General features: G+C 38.6%; 1 long non-coding RNA gene across 1 annotated transcript; it reads left to right on the top strand.

Moving 5' to 3' along the window:
• Window positions 1-643: 643 nt before the first annotated feature.
• LOC127469019 (uncharacterized) lies at window positions 644-14,666 on the top strand. The gene is made up of 3 exons (XR_007903776.1): window positions 644-1,004; window positions 13,279-13,444; window positions 14,591-14,666. It is a non-coding gene; the product is annotated as an uncharacterized LOC127469019 (long non-coding RNA).
• The last annotated feature ends 953 nt before the right edge of the window (window positions 14,667-15,619 follow it).

Below are 15,619 nucleotides of genomic sequence, written 5' to 3'. Positions count from 1 at the left end.
GGAAGGAAAAAAACTCTTTAAAAATATCTGTATTTTATGGGTGCTTTTTAAGGAAAACCTCCCTTTTATTCTCTTCACTTTAAGGAAAAGTCCTTCTGTATTTACCTAGAGTTTTAAAAGTATTATCTTAATAACTCTCCTTTTGTTTTTTTCTTTTTTTTTTTAGGGTGGGGGGATGTGGAGGTTTTTTGTTTGTTTGTTTGGTTGGTTGGTTTGTTTTGATCTTTTTTAAAAGAAAAACCTATTTTATTTGCTTTTATTTTAAGAAATGTCATTTGTCCAAGTTCAAGATGGGTGGTTTTAAGCTTTTTAAAGCCTTTTTCTGGCCAGGAGCAGGACTCAGACTTCTCCAGAATTCTCAGCTGGGACTTTTCTCATTAGTTTTTGGAAAAAAAACCAGACAGATTTGGGTTCACCCCCCTGGAGACACTGGTTTGGGGTTGAGGAGGAGGCAGTGATTCTAAGGAATTGTGCCTGTGTTTCACACCCATTGCAACGACCCCAGAGTCCCTCATGTGTTGTGAGGTCCCCAAGGATCTCACGTCTATCGCGACATCCGTTGTGGGTCCCATACCCGTTGTGACATCACCTGTGGGTCCTCACTTACTGTGACACTCCTCTGAGTCCCACAGCCATGGCAACATCCCTATATGTCCCGCAGTGTTGAGACATCCCCATGGGTGACAGGATTCAGCATCCCATTCCCGAATTCTCCAGAATTCTAGGTTCAGTTTCACAACCCATTCCACTCTGGCCAGGTGTGGTAAATGGTCAGGGTTTAATGTTCATCCCCTACACCTCCCTCCTTCCTTCCCTCCTAAACATGCCAGGTTAAAGGGGAAACCCATCTCCTCTCTTCCCTCTGTGCTGGCTTCCTGCTGACATCATAACATACCTTCATGAGGTACTAGGGGTTGTCCCACATCAAGGATGGTCCCTGAGCCACTTCCCAGCAAGTGCTGGGGTCTGTGGGGTCTCCCCTGTGTGTAGCTGTTCAGAGCCAGGTGAGGGATATCTGCAAATCAACATGAATACATTGCTGTGTGACTTTGCTGGATTGAGCAAGGCTGGAGTGCAGGTAGCAACTCTGCAAGGGTCCTGCAGGGAGAAGCAGCAGAAAGGTTAATGCTGGGAGTCATCTTGTGCCACTGCTTTAAATCTCTGCTGACAAGCAGGGTGAAAACCAGATTGCTTAAAAATTCTTACTGTTAGTAACTTAGTGTGTTCTGGAGAAGTCTGTTTGGTTTGCATTTGGTGTGTTGCTTTTTTTCCTCTCTGATTTAAGGCTTTGGCTTTTGTTTGCACTGTTAATGCTGGGATGAACAGCAAAATTGCACTTCTGCTAGTCAGAAATCATGCTAAATGCTGATTTCAAAGCTTGTTTTCATTAGCATTTTCCTGTCTGGGGACATGAATACTGAAAAGATCATGCCGATTCCAATTAGCATTAAGTGATAGCTTGTGTTTGCTCTGGATTGGACCAAACTTTAAGCTGAACTAAGAGATTTACATATGTAGTATGTAATATGTAGTTTGAATTAAAGGAGCTGTTTTCTTCTGAAATTCAGTTTGTTCTTTCTATCTACTATGAAAAGCAGCTTTTTTGGCCTGCTATCCACTGGTGCCCCCAAAAGATACAATCTGGAAAGTCAAGTCTTTCAAGCTCACCCATAACTTTGGATGGATCCCTTGCTGAATATCCAACTTTCAGCCCCTGAAGGAGGGTCAATCAATTGGCACAAATTCTGTCTGCTTAGAAAACCAGCTGTTTAAACACCTGAAATCAGGCATTTGGATTCCCACTAGTTTTAAAATCTTGGCCTTAGAACATGGTGCTATGAATGTTTATTGCTGCATTTGGGCTCATGAGAAAACTGATGTTGTTGTAATTCATACAACTGGAACCACCAAGAGTTACAGTGGAGAAACAGAACACAAACTACATAATGGGCCCCTAAGCCAACCACTTGTGATTCTATGTGTCTCCAGGACTAAATAAGTGATGGAATTTCAAAACAAATTCTATGTTTATAGAGAAGGGGGACATTTAGAGTTAACAAGAGTTTTACTATGCATCCAGGAAGAAATATTAACTTTCTTTATGACATGGAGAAAATGCCTCTCAATATCTTATGTGAAGTGCTTTGAGATCTCCTGGTACATATTCCTGTCTCTGGTATTTATTTTCTTTATTTTTCCTAATGGTAAAAATGTTTGCAAACTTGAACATCTTTTAGAATTTTATTCTTATCTCACTCCTCTGAGGAAGAAAAATATCACTGATCACATGCAACAAGCAGAGAAAATAGATGGTGGGACCAAGGAAGGACATTCACAATGCCTAATTTAAGCACCTGTGATGGGTAGGTGAGGTAGTGTCTAAACTCCTTCCTTCCCTGCCTTCTGCTTCAGCAGCTGTGACCCTAAACACTAGAGCTGCATTCCTTATTTTTCAGGTTGAGAGAGGGAGTTGACATGTTGACATACCAGCCATATTTTCCTTCTGGAAGCCCTACATCACAGCATTCCAACAGTGTGGTTTCTCTCACCTTCCCCTGAAGCCTGTGGAATGGGCTGTGGGCAGGGCTGTGATGCAGGACTTAGTGAAACACTGGTCTGATCCGATGTGGCAGTTCCTGTATTCTGTTTTTTATTGTGCTAATGATCTCTGTCATCCAGCTGGCAAAAGCAAGGCTTGAATGATTGTCTGTAGTGCCCAAGGGCAGCCTTAGTTGGGTGAGGAAAGCAAGCCTGGTATTTTTTAATCAGGGTCTCCAGACTGTGGTGAGGACAGTCTGACCCCATTAAGGGTGACACGGCACCTCCAGCATGCTGGAATGCCACCATCAGTCACTGCTGCAGATGATGGACCAAGCCAGCTTACCTGGCTGCTCGCTGGGTGTTGCTTATCACCCTTTGACTCCTTCAGGTAACCTGCTAGGGGTGCCAACAGGTTTTTTAATTAGACTCTGTACACCCTCAGCAGCCCCAGGGATGCAGCACAGCTGCCACTCACTGCTCTGCAGCAGCAGGAGAACAGTGGTGGTTTAGTGTTGCACAGTTATTGCAGGAATATGTATCAGTGCAAGCTTGTAGTGAAAGTGCCAGTGTCTGCTCTCTGCTCTCCAATGGTTTCTCTGTTTGCTTTTAAATCCCTGTGCTCAAATTTCTTATGCCCCCTAATTAGAAGCAAGAGAAAGAGACACAAGGGAGGTCCCTGGTTGACATTTGGGGTTTATTTGTATTTATCATTAGTAGCATTAAATCTTTTTGCAATGAGCCTTTGAAAAGAGAAAGTACAAGGAGATACACAAAGAAGCTCATTTACAGCTTTGCAATAAAAATCTTGGCACACATTATTGAATTTGTGATTAAACTGGCTTGTCATACTACAGAAAATTAAAGAGAAAAACAAGGATTAATCTCCTATTTAAAATGGGCTTGTCTGTGACTCTGTTCCATCAAAACTAGCAAATGTTTTATTAGCAAAGGCTCATTTAAAAAAATTCTACCTATAAAATGAGGCAGGTTACATTGTTACTGCTAAAAATATACTAGAGCTAAAAGCTTGGATTTTAAAAAAAAATGTAATTTTCATAAAGTTCACTTTCATCCCCTTATTTATGTCAAGAAATTACAATGTTTAATGCCTAAGATAGTTAAAAAAGGAAAGCAATTTCTTTTTATTTTTTTAACTGAAAACTTATAATTTAGAATAACTCAGTTTAAAATATATTTGATTTTAAAGCTTTTAAGATTTTAAACTACAGCTTTCTTGGTAAAAACAATTCAGAATTGGCCAAGAGATTTCAAAGGTGCAAAAACATCTTAGTCACTACTCAGATGGGCTTCATGTTGAAAAACTTAAACTTTGGGCACATCATGTTATGCCAAGAGCTCTATTTTCTAGAACAAATGTGGTTTTACATGCAACCATTTCAGTCCTTTATCTAGTAATAAGAAACACATGAATCACATCTGCAAACTGGTTGAGAAACAAAGCCGGTCTACTAAAAGAACAAAATATTTTCGGATTCAATTCCATCTATTTACCAGGCATTTATTTGTGACTGAATTATATTTGTGTTGGATGCATCTGTGCATCACGGTGTGAATCAATAATCTGCCAAGACAACATCTGCCTTATGCTGTGAAAAGTTGACCAGCACTACATTAGAAAGGAATTTTATTTGTTGACAGCAGTTTCCAGCTACAATAGACACTAAAAAGCTCAAATTACACAACTAACTTGTTCTTAGGAACTATTTATTTTGATCAAACTGTAGCTTCTTTTTGTGATGACATTGAACACTGCACAACACACTCAGGCTTTCTTCAGCTCAGGAAAGCCTGGGAGCAGCCAGGTAGGGTAGATTTTATTTAAAAAATCACATCAACCATTGATTATTTAATATTCACAGTGTGCTAAAAATAACATTTTTGGAAACACTAACATTTTTTTAATTCTAAGAAGCAATGAGATCAGGTTGAAAAAAGCTTCCCACTGAAAAATTTCTGTGGGACAGAACTGCAACGTTCTCCATGAAAGAGATGAAGAAGATAACATATCCTCTTTCCTCTTTTTTCTTCCTCACAGGTAGTCAGATCTGCTAAACTGTGACTCTTACAACTGTCTTGTTGCTGCTTTATGCATTGTTTATGCTAATGGTTCACTTCTCACATTTAGCCTGTCAGAATTGACTTGTAGTTTTACCTGTGTACAATTAATAGGGACAAGCTGATGCACACTTCTTTTGGGGGAAGGGCTTTATGTAGTGGCCATCGTACCTGGCCACTAATATCTCTAGTTAAATCAACCCTGATATTCAATAGCTCAAGATTTAGGAAGCCAGCTTTCACAAGATTTGTGCAGATGGTCTGCAGGATTTAGTAAACATTCTTAGTTGATCTTGTTGAGTGTGTGGTTTTGGTCTTGAACTTTTTTCTGACTGTCTGGCACTAGCACAAATGTTCTAATTAAAATTGGTATAGAAAACTTCTTGAGAAGTGGAGAAATTTCTCAGTTCTCTTTATGTAGCTCATAAAAATGAGGAGAGAAAGCAAAAATAGGCTTAAAACTTTGTGCTGTCTTGAGTAACAAGAACACCTATGAAAATGATTACATGCCACCTTATGTCTCCATGAGGGATGTAAGGAAGCAGTCACTGTCTATCGTGCAGTGTCAGGAACTCAGTTACAAAAGCATAAATGGCTTTGTCCTCTATGAAATATTAAAGACCAGCTCTAATTTTAACATCAACATGACAGATATCTCATGTATCATTTATAATATATCCTTTTACATCTGATGTCATCCTTTACTCTTACTGACAGATTCCCTTGTTCAACACAGTCAACTTTGACTTATGACATGGTAAAATGCTTCCAGAAGGGTACTGCTGTTTTCTTCCCTCAAAATAGGCTCTGCCTTCCCCAGCTGATTGTTGTCATCTTCTTCTGAAATTCCTTGAAAGTTCAGGTGCCTGAGAACTCCTGGGGTCAGCTAACTCTCAGAGTGAGTTTCTCTATTGACAGAAGTGGTCTGTCTGTGTATGGCGAAGCCAAAGGGAGCAAAGATGAGTCAAAGATGCAAATGGCACTCTCACTGAGGCATTAAAATTCTGGGAAAATTTTAAAAACACCTGGTTGAAAACTTCTGTGCCACTCAAGAGTGTTAAATAAAACAAAAAATAATGTAATTCTTGTACTACACTGGACTGGGGTGGATCTTGCTTTCTAACAGTCTGTATCGGGCTGTGTTTCAGATCTGGAACCAAAACAGCACAGAAAACATACCGGTGACCTACTGTTGCTGAACAGTGTTTGTACAGCATCACCACCTTCTTTCCTTCTCTTTACTCTCTCAATGAGCAGCTGGAGTGTGGCAATATGATGGGATTTGGCACAACTGGGAAAACCAGCCCAAAGTGAGCAAAACTGTATTTCCTGTTATTTCCATATGATATCATATTCCATATCAAACAGTATCATGCTCAGCACTGAAACTACAGGAAGCGGAAAAGAGTTTTTTCCAAAGTGGGCACTGCTTGGAGACTGACTGGAAACCGGTTTGCTGGTGGGAGGTCATAGGTTATTGCCTTTGCATCAGTTTTCTTTTCCCTCTTTTATCTTCCCTTCATTTATTAGATGGTTTTTATGCGTGAACCTATGAGCTTTTCTTACTTTTGCCCTTGTGATTCTCTTCCCCTTTCCTCTGGCAGAGACTGAGTAAGCAACTGGGGTGGGGGCTTAGTTGCTGCCTGGGGTCAACTCAGTATAGTCCCCAATAGGCTATTTAAACTACAAGGGACTGACTTACCCTAAAGCTGAAACAAAACTGAAAAAGACCTTCTTTCATTAAAAAGGCTTGGGAAAAAAAAGTGCAATAGAGGAATACTGGAGTGAGTACAGAAACATTTTTCAGCTGTGCCTGATGTTGGTAGTCTTGTCAAGAATCTTTGGAATCTGCCTTCTGTAGTACTGGGCATCAGAATTATGGCCTGATTGTAGCAGCACTATTTCAGCTGCTAATCTTGACAGGCAATAAAATCAGGCACTTTTCTATAGTTATTGACCATCTATAGGCAGAATAGTACTGTCTGACAATCTGTGTTTTGCAGAACTATGGGTATGGCTCAAGCCAAGCCAAGATTACACTGACCAGTAGTAACACAAGAATATATAAATATATATATATTAGCATGAACTGTAGAGCCAAAAGAGTAGATCTGCACAGCAGAACATTTAGGACTGACATTCACATTACACAGAGTCAGGGTATTTTATTTAGATAAACCCTAAGTGGTCCTCTGGACTGAAAGGCTGTAGGAGGTGAAGCACATAAGGAGACCCTGTGGATGGTCGGTTTTGGTTAAGGTGTTTCCAGAATAAAACTCAGAGTCACGCTCTGAAAGGGCTCCATGAAATGAGTGAGTCATACATGGATATGACTGAGAAATTCACTCTCCAGACATACTCTTGAGCTCAGATGAAGTGGTAAGACACTTGTATTATCCATTTATAGATATGCAGTTTCAGAAATTATGTTGGTCTTTCTTGAAGGCACAACTAATACTGAACCCTTTGATTAAATTGTGAATTAAGGCTTACAAAATGTAAACTGTAAAGTATTCAAATGAATGTTAATAATTCACGTGCATTTATGGTAATGGATAAGTAACTTTTTGTCTGGGGTGAGACATGTCTTTTATGTGGTCTTTAAGCAGGTCCTGCCTTCCTGCCATCTGACATTTACGAGATACTACTTTCAAGAGGACTAACAAGGGTGTCCAGATTTACCAAACTCATTTGTGCTTATTTATCTCTGTTATTGTTTTTTTGTGTCCCTGATGAGGAAAGGGATGTTGGAGATCAATGAACTGATCCTCCGTCTGGACAAGAGTGCTATAGAAGTGGGGCAGAAAACAGTGGTTTTAACCAAAATTGCCAGGTGACTGAAGGAGCTAAGCGTCCTTTGTTCTGCTGTCCGGATGTTTGGCCAGTTCACTGAGCTCTATGCTGTGGCAGATCCACTAATCAGAGTGAAGGGCTGTATGGAAAACAGGCATTCCCAGTGCTTGCCTGAAGGCTCCTGGAACAGACTGGCACAGGCTGACCAGCAACTCTGTTCCCATGATGACTGTGGACTGCATTAACTAGGTTCTCTGACTAACTTTAATTTGGAGTTAAGAGAAATCTGAAGCTGGATGTGATTTCTAGGTGATCCAGCCGGACACTTCTCTTAAGCAAACAGAAGGATCCAGCTGGGCATGCCCAACTTAGAGTCACTAAACCTTACTTTAGTGAGATGAAATATTTGTCATCACTGGGAGACTTAGCTGGGAACCGCTGGCAGAACATATCTGAGGTTAATATCTCAAAAACCCAAGAAAGTGTATGGGAATGTCTATTTTCTCCCTCCTCCCCTCCCCCCATTTACTTGTGTGGAATGTCTGAGAGACAGTGATGCCTTCTTGACTTCTTCTCTATTAAATCTATTTATTTCCAGCTGATGAGAATTAACGCTGGAGAGGGCCCTGTCCCAGAGCCCTCTGATTGTCAGAAGCCAGATGTAAGGGAATTCATTCCTCAAATTCCTCTTATTAGGACACCAGCATAAAGATGACAACAGCTCTTTTGGTCAGTAAAACAATGTTTTCAATACAACTTGGACCAGAGAAATGATTTTGTCATGTCTGTGCAAGAAGAGGCAGATTTTGACCATGAGTATGCAACGTGAAAAGGCAACTAGAGGCAATTCCAGAGTCTATGGAAGTGACACTAGACTGTGTAAATGTGGGTGTCCATCTAGGATTGGCAGATACCTCAGGGGACCTACAGAAATCACAGTCCTCCAACGTTCAACTGCTGCAGGGTGGGATATCCCACTCTACTGGGATGGCAGTAGGGCCTTGCACAACTGTGCTGTGCTCCCTGTGCACACACACAGGCAGTCTCAGCACCTGCTGATGTTTGCATATTTTCAGTGTGACTTGTCTAATAAGTATTAATTATTTCTGTGTATTGTTCTTTTAATAGTTACCACAGACTTTTTCCATTTTACACATGGAAGAGGAGGTTAATGATCTGGAATCTCACAAGCACTGTATCATAATTATGTCAGTCATTAAACCTCTAATGATGTGTTTGAAATATGGAAGAGACAAAAACCTGTCTCGCTCTTTGCTCATGCTCCAAGCTGCCCTGTACATTTTCATATTTGCTGAACTCAGTAGGCCAAGGATGTTAAACTTTACTTAGAAATGAGGCTGGCAGACCAGTGGTGTGTTTCATATAATATCCCACTCCTGAAATTAGCCACCTTTGGAGGGAGAATTACTGTGATATCTAAAGAGTGGCCTGGCTGGCAAGCAAGGACATTCTGGCTCCATTCTTCCCAGTCAGTGGTTAGTTTTATACCTGTGGACATGCCACTTCAGCCTTCTTTGTCTTATTTCTTTTGCCATGTACCTTCCTTGATTACTGAAGTCAAATGAATTTCATCACAAAAGCTGTATGATGGGGACAATGAGACCCAGGCTTGCTGTAGCTGTATAGAAAAACACATGGCCACAGAGGCCACTATCTATTGACCACTTGGAGTGTTTCTAGTAGGGCAAAACTGTTGTGGTGTGGACATCTGTGGATATATTTTTCATTTTATCTTCATTATAAGACTACTACAGACATATGTAAGTTTTGCCTGAATTTTATGTCCAATGGCAGTTCAAATTACTTCTTCCACCACAGAAATTGAAAGCTACTGAGGAAACAGCAGGGTGGTTTTGACACTTTTGTCAGTCAGCTAAATATTTCAGGCTCACCATAAATTTTAATTTTGAAACATCGGTTTAAGAAAACCAAAACTCAAGTAATACACATCAGAAATATAAAGAGAAAAATCTTGGAAACTTGTGTTGTTTGACAACATATGGGATGATGCTTAACTGGAAAAGAATTATGATCTGATATTTAAAAAAATCAGCCTTTCTCATTTATTTTTAAGATTGTGATTTTTTTTCTTTATTAATTTTGTACTGAAAATTCTTTTAAAATGAGAACCTTTCCCCTCCTCTCTTGTCCCACAATTCCTCAGAGAAAACTCCCGCTATTTCTATTTCTGTACTTGCCCATTAATTCCATAGTGAAAGTTCACCCTTTCTGAGGAAAGGGCAGGTTTTGCATTGTAGTTTAACACATATCTTTTTCCCCAGCCCTTTGTCTTTTGCTGACCTGGAAAAACTGTATACAATCTGCTTGTATTGAGACAAACTGGTGTCTCTACCTCGTGAAGTTTCTTTGGACCACTGCAGGGCCACAGCGTCAACCAGGGACCTCCCTCAGCTGGGGAGGCAAAGGCAGAGGGGATGGATCCTTTGGAGGACTTGGGGGAGAGAGAGAGAGAGCCTTACAAAGTACAGTAGGAAAACAAAACAACTGGAAATGTCCTGGTAATTTCTTTTCTCTGATTGAAAGAAAAACACACCTTTTTGCAAGTGCTGATAACTAAAAAAATCAAAATCCCATAAACGGAATTAAACGTGGTTGAAACACTGGGAGGGTGATAGACATCAAAATCCTTATCATAAACCGTATATCCCTCACATAAGCCATATTTTTGTAGATGAAAAACCAAAATACTTCTAAAACGATTGTGATGAAATCTACTGATCTAAATTAACATTATGCTAAATATTTTATTTAGTATAAATATTATTCATAATATTATTTAAATAAATATTCAATTCTTAAACAATTTTAAGCACAAGTTTCTTTTATGAGTGTGCTTGCTTGACATTCTGACCCATATAATTAAAAAATCATTCTTGTAACTAGAAAAACCCCCATATTTATCATCCAGAATAACTTTATTATTAGCCATTGTTGGAAAGTTAAAACTGATCAGAAGTTTCTGAAAACTTTTGGGATAAAACATCAAAGTACACTTATGTGAAGGGGGAGGCTAAAAAAAGGATTTTTCAGGGGAATTTGTAAAGGAAAATCTAAAGAACTGAATGCAAGCAATAAGCAACAGAGGTGAAACATTGAAAATTATTATGTTAAAAGATTCCTTAATAACAAGACAACTTGTAATATTACAAATATATTTTAAGTGGCTTCCCAGTATTTCCACTAGTTGTAGATATCATAAGTAAAAAAAAAAAAAAAAAAACAAAAATAAAGAAAATTATTTTGAAGGGTAATTTTTTTTTTAATGTTACAGATTATTTTATGTAAAATTTTAATTTGCTGTCTTGATTTTTTTAATGTTATGTCACAGTTTATTGTTGTTTTTTCTTGGGAAAACATAACTTTTAAGACAAACCCTCAAAACTGAGTCTGTCAGAAAAACTTGGTAACTTTCCCATTTCATTCCTTTCTCAAACCATTACACACTCTGTAAAAAAAAAAAAGCTTGGAGAAAATTAGCATAACACTCTTCATCCATGTTTATTTATTGGTTTTTACGAAGAGTTCCATGACCTAATTTCTGTGCACTTAAATATTTGCTGACTGCTGGTATTAAAGAAAAAACTTGAGCATTTGCTAGTTTAGGGGTTTATTGTCAGGTATTCTTAGTGTTTAATTTTGACAATGTTAATCTGGAAGTTAAGTAGCAGAGGCATAATGGTGGTATAGTGATACCAGATAAATACACTAACTAACACTTGAATAATCCTCTGACAAATTTTATTATGTTTGGGGTTGGTTAGTTTTCCAGTATTTTTTTTCCATTTATATAAATTATTTAGGAAATGCATTTGAGTGAGGAGAAAAGTAAAATGATCTGCTGTGAAATGGCAACCTTTGCTTTGGTGCAAATCCCATCAGAGATGGTCAGAGATGTAGTCTCAGCTCTTGTTTCGCCTGTCTTGGGATTCTTGTATAATTATGAAAGATTATTTTCCATTTTCCTTCAGTAATCATTCTGTAGCAAGCACATGTCACTGCACTGGCATTGGTATTTATGCTGCATCTAAATCTGTATAAATACAATGTTAAATCACATCCTCTTTATCCGGGTAACAGTGATGTAATCTTGCTACTTAAATTTCATTGGACAGAAACATCCTTCCCTTGAGTTGTTCCCCGAATAGTGTAATTGACAAAAGTGGGTCCTTTTGTAAAGTAATTGGGCAAAAATCTGCAACTTTCAGCACATAATGAACGGTTCATTCCTTGAATGGGATGTGCTCTGTGCTTTTGAAATTTTAGATTACAAGCATTTAACCAATACTATGACAATGAGCAGTGTGTTGCTATTCCTCTTAATTTTTATATTTTTGATATTTTTATTATTTGTACACTTTTCTACTACATCTGGCGCTGCCCCCCTGCCCACCACCTATTAATGATGGCAGCAACAGGACTTGGTCTCACCTCCTCACTTTTCTCCCGAAAGTATATATATATATAAATATATACATAAAAAGAGGATGAGAACAAGGCCTCACTTTGCAAGCTTGCTCCTTCCTGCCTGCCCTCTGGAGCCATATTTCTTCTACCACTAAGAAGTCTTTTTTGTCTGACAACTTTTATTTTCCTTTATTTTCTCTTCAGTATTTCTAGCTAGTCCTCTAAGACAATTTCATCTGTATTTTTCTCCTCCTTCTGCTTCCGTAAGTGTAGTTATGATTCAAAATTATAATTAAAAAAAACCCAAAACAACAAGCTAGACTATGGTTTTCCAAGCACTAAAGGACTCAGGATTTTTAAGTACTTTCATGAAGAGTATTGTAGCTGATTTAACAGCACAACTGGAACTATGGCATGGCTTGATCAGAAAGCAAAAAATGTAGGATCTTCTAGAAATACTAGAGTGGTGTTTCTTCCCCAAGATTTCTTATTTCTTTCAGAAATTAGTAGGATACACTTTGCAGAGGGAAGACACTCCTGAAATTTCTAGCAACTCCATTTTTTATGAGTAGTGGGTGTTTTAGACCTGTTAGAGGAAAATCTGCTGCTTTTCTCAAAGACATTCTTTTCTTGGCCTGTGAAATTACAAGGAATTCAACTCCTTGAGGACATGGATATGCAAGTTGCAATTAATAATTTTTTGATGAGTGATGATTAGTTTAATTTGATGCTTATAAAAAAATGTCTGAGCTTTCAATAATATGTTAACCCTCATTTTTCTTTTGGTGTATAACTGCCTCTGAAGTTTATTAGTAAAACTCTAATTGCAAATATTTGGCAATGGGCAATTTTCATTGCATAAGTTAATTACTTTCACTGTGTTATTTACACTCATTAATGAGATATTTCTAAAACTAATTAGATGTATTTGCTTAGTTGCAAAAATCTTTCAAAGGCAATTCTAATTCCGTGTTCACTGCTTTAACTATGTCATCCAGCATGAAAGAGAAGCCAAATCCTCCATTTCTGTGACCTTTAATTCAGACAGAACTATTTCCATTTTCTGTTCCACACATTGGTTGAGTTACTGAGCTTCAGGTAACTTGTTTGAACTTACATTTGGCATCAATAAAGAGGTTTCTACTAAAGGAACTTGGAAAAAGAAGAGCCCATTCAGTTGTTTTTCGCCATTGACTGTGAAGAAAACCCAATAAAGCTAGTACTGCTCTGTGTGAAGCAGGTGTTTTATGTCTTTGAGGATCAGAACTGAGAAACCACATGATGTTCCCACAACAGTATTGGCTCATATTGACCCAAAACAAAAACTAGGAGAAGAAACAATACCCTGTATTTGATGTGTGTTAAAATGAGTCTCTGGTGAGCTCTGGATCACAGCTGGGATCTGAACCCACTGTTCCACAGGGCAGAGTAGCTCTGGTGTCACACAGCAGGGAAAGGAGAAGGAAATGTCCCTTTTGGAAGTGAGCAAGGAAGAGAGGAAGACAGAATTCCTATGCACAGATGGCAGCTTTCAAATGCAGCCTGGTCTGGTTTCAGAGAGCAGAAAGAACGACCTCTAATGCACTGTGTAAGTATCCTAATTGACTTCCATTCCTAAACTAAGATTGTGTCATTCCTCATATATTTTTCCTTGTAGAAAAGCATTTTTCTGCTCAGCCTCATCAGCAGAAGACTAATTATTTTCCGTACTTTCATATTTTGGTGGCAGGTCCAGTCTAAATATTAGGTTTTCTTCCTAGATTTAATAATTTCACATGCTTTTGATACCAAGGTCATTTTGCTACATATTTAATTACAGGACCTCCTTGAGGGCTATTTGCATTTAATTCTGTGGTTAGTGTTTATTCTTCTCTGTTTTATGCCAGACTTACAATACAACATTTATACTGCCTAGAATTTAACTAAATAATTTACCTGATAAGCCTCCCTCTCTCCTTTTATGCCTTTGTTTTCAACCAAGCTAGTAAAATCTAGTGACACTGACAACAGGCTCAGCAAAACTGAAATACTCTCAAAGTTGTATCAGTGCTCCAAGGTGGGTGTGACAGATAACACGTCTTCTCTGTGGTGTCTGATGAATGGCAATGCATTACTGATGCTCCATAAAGTTTAACTGTTTGCAGAGAAAGTGTTAACCATCAGTACAGGTTCTAGGCTTGAATCATTCATATCTTTTAAAAAAGCTTATGGAGTAGGATCTGGACTTACTGACCCTTGGACCTCAGCTGGCAGGGTCAGTCTTACATTGCCACATTCCTTGGGCCTCTCAAAGTCTTACAGCCTTGGTCAAAAGAGGAGCTGTGTCAGACTGGGCTGCTCCAGCAGGACACAGAAAGTCAGAGACACAGTGAAGAGGAAATGCAGGGAAATACCTCAATCCATATAAAAGCAAAAAAAAATAAACAAAAAACCCAACCCAAACAAAAACAAACAAAAAAACCCCCACAAAAACCAACAACAACAAAACCCAAAAAAACCAAACCAAAACAAAAACCCAAACCACAAACAAACAAACAAACAACAAACCACCAAACACCAAAACCCAAAAAACTCGGTACCTTTTCTTTTTTTTTTCCTCCTCATTATTTAAATAGTGAGATTCATAACAGCTTATTGTCTGTCCTCCCTTTGATACAAAGGCTGATGCAGTTTTTGTTTATCAGGCAAGGCTATTTTAAACTACTTTCATGACAAACTCTATTTTTCCCTTCAGTCATTTGCTGCAGGGCAGCTTCCAGACTTTGAGAGAACAGCAGAAGAGGACACTTGAATAAAATTCTGAGTGCGGGTTCAGCCTTTTCATAGCAATCTTTCCTGTCTAACTCTTGCTTCCAGCTCTCTGCTGGCTCATCCTGTTGAAAATGTATTTTGGGCCTCATTGTCCAGTGGAAAGGACAGTTTATGTGAAAAATCGGTGCACTGGAGGACTGCGAGGGCAAGAACATTTGTTTCAAAGGGATTTCCTACTCTGGTTGATGTTCAGCTTCCCTCTCAAAGGACTTTGCAGTTTCTGTCTGTGAACATCAGAAGAAAAACACTTCCAGGAGAACTGGGGAGAAAGGAAATCTGGGCACCAACAATCAATCACTTGTTTTCACAAGGCTGCAAAGGGAACTGGCATCTGCATAAGCACTTTGCAGTAAATAGCTGCCTCATTTTACATGGGAAGTCAGCAAGCATTGTGGCACATAGAACTGTGAACAACAGAGGGAAACAACAAAAATAATAATTACTTACCCAGGCAGAAAACAACCAATTGGTTGAGTTGTTAAGCAGTCAAAGTGTTTCTATTGTGGGAAAACAGAGAGTTTTACATCCTTCAGCCGATTTAGAATATATGTTGAGAATATGTTTGAAAAGGAAAGCAGGAGACTGATGAAATCTACCCCTGAGCTGGGCAGCTTTACCAGTGTGGGCATTTTTTCCATTATGTTAGAACTGGGGCAGAAGCTGTTGAGTGGATGGGGTTATAACTGCTGCTTTTCACTAACTTCGGTGGGAAAATTCTCTAAAACGTTGGTTCCACAGGGTGCAAATGCTGAGTCAATGAAATGCACTTAACACCTTGAAGAAATATTATTCACTGATTTAGAAAAGGAAACAGGAAATTAACCTCATATTCTAATCATTAAACCATTGAAGTTGGGTAGAAAAGAGTTTGCTCCTGACCCTCAATTCATATGTTTATTTATTTCTTAATTATTTTAAGCGTCAGCAATGGCTTGTGGCGTAAAATGCATTG

Source organism: Manacus candei, unplaced genomic scaffold (assembly GCF_025592945.1).
Source record: "Manacus candei isolate 608988 ecotype Guabito, Panama unplaced genomic scaffold, ASM2559294v1 h1tg000016l, whole genome shotgun sequence".
Taxonomy (NCBI): Eukaryota; Metazoa; Chordata; class Aves; order Passeriformes; family Pipridae; genus Manacus; species Manacus candei.
Note: the sequence above shows the minus strand (reverse complement) of the source record. Positions and strands in the feature narration are given on the sequence as shown.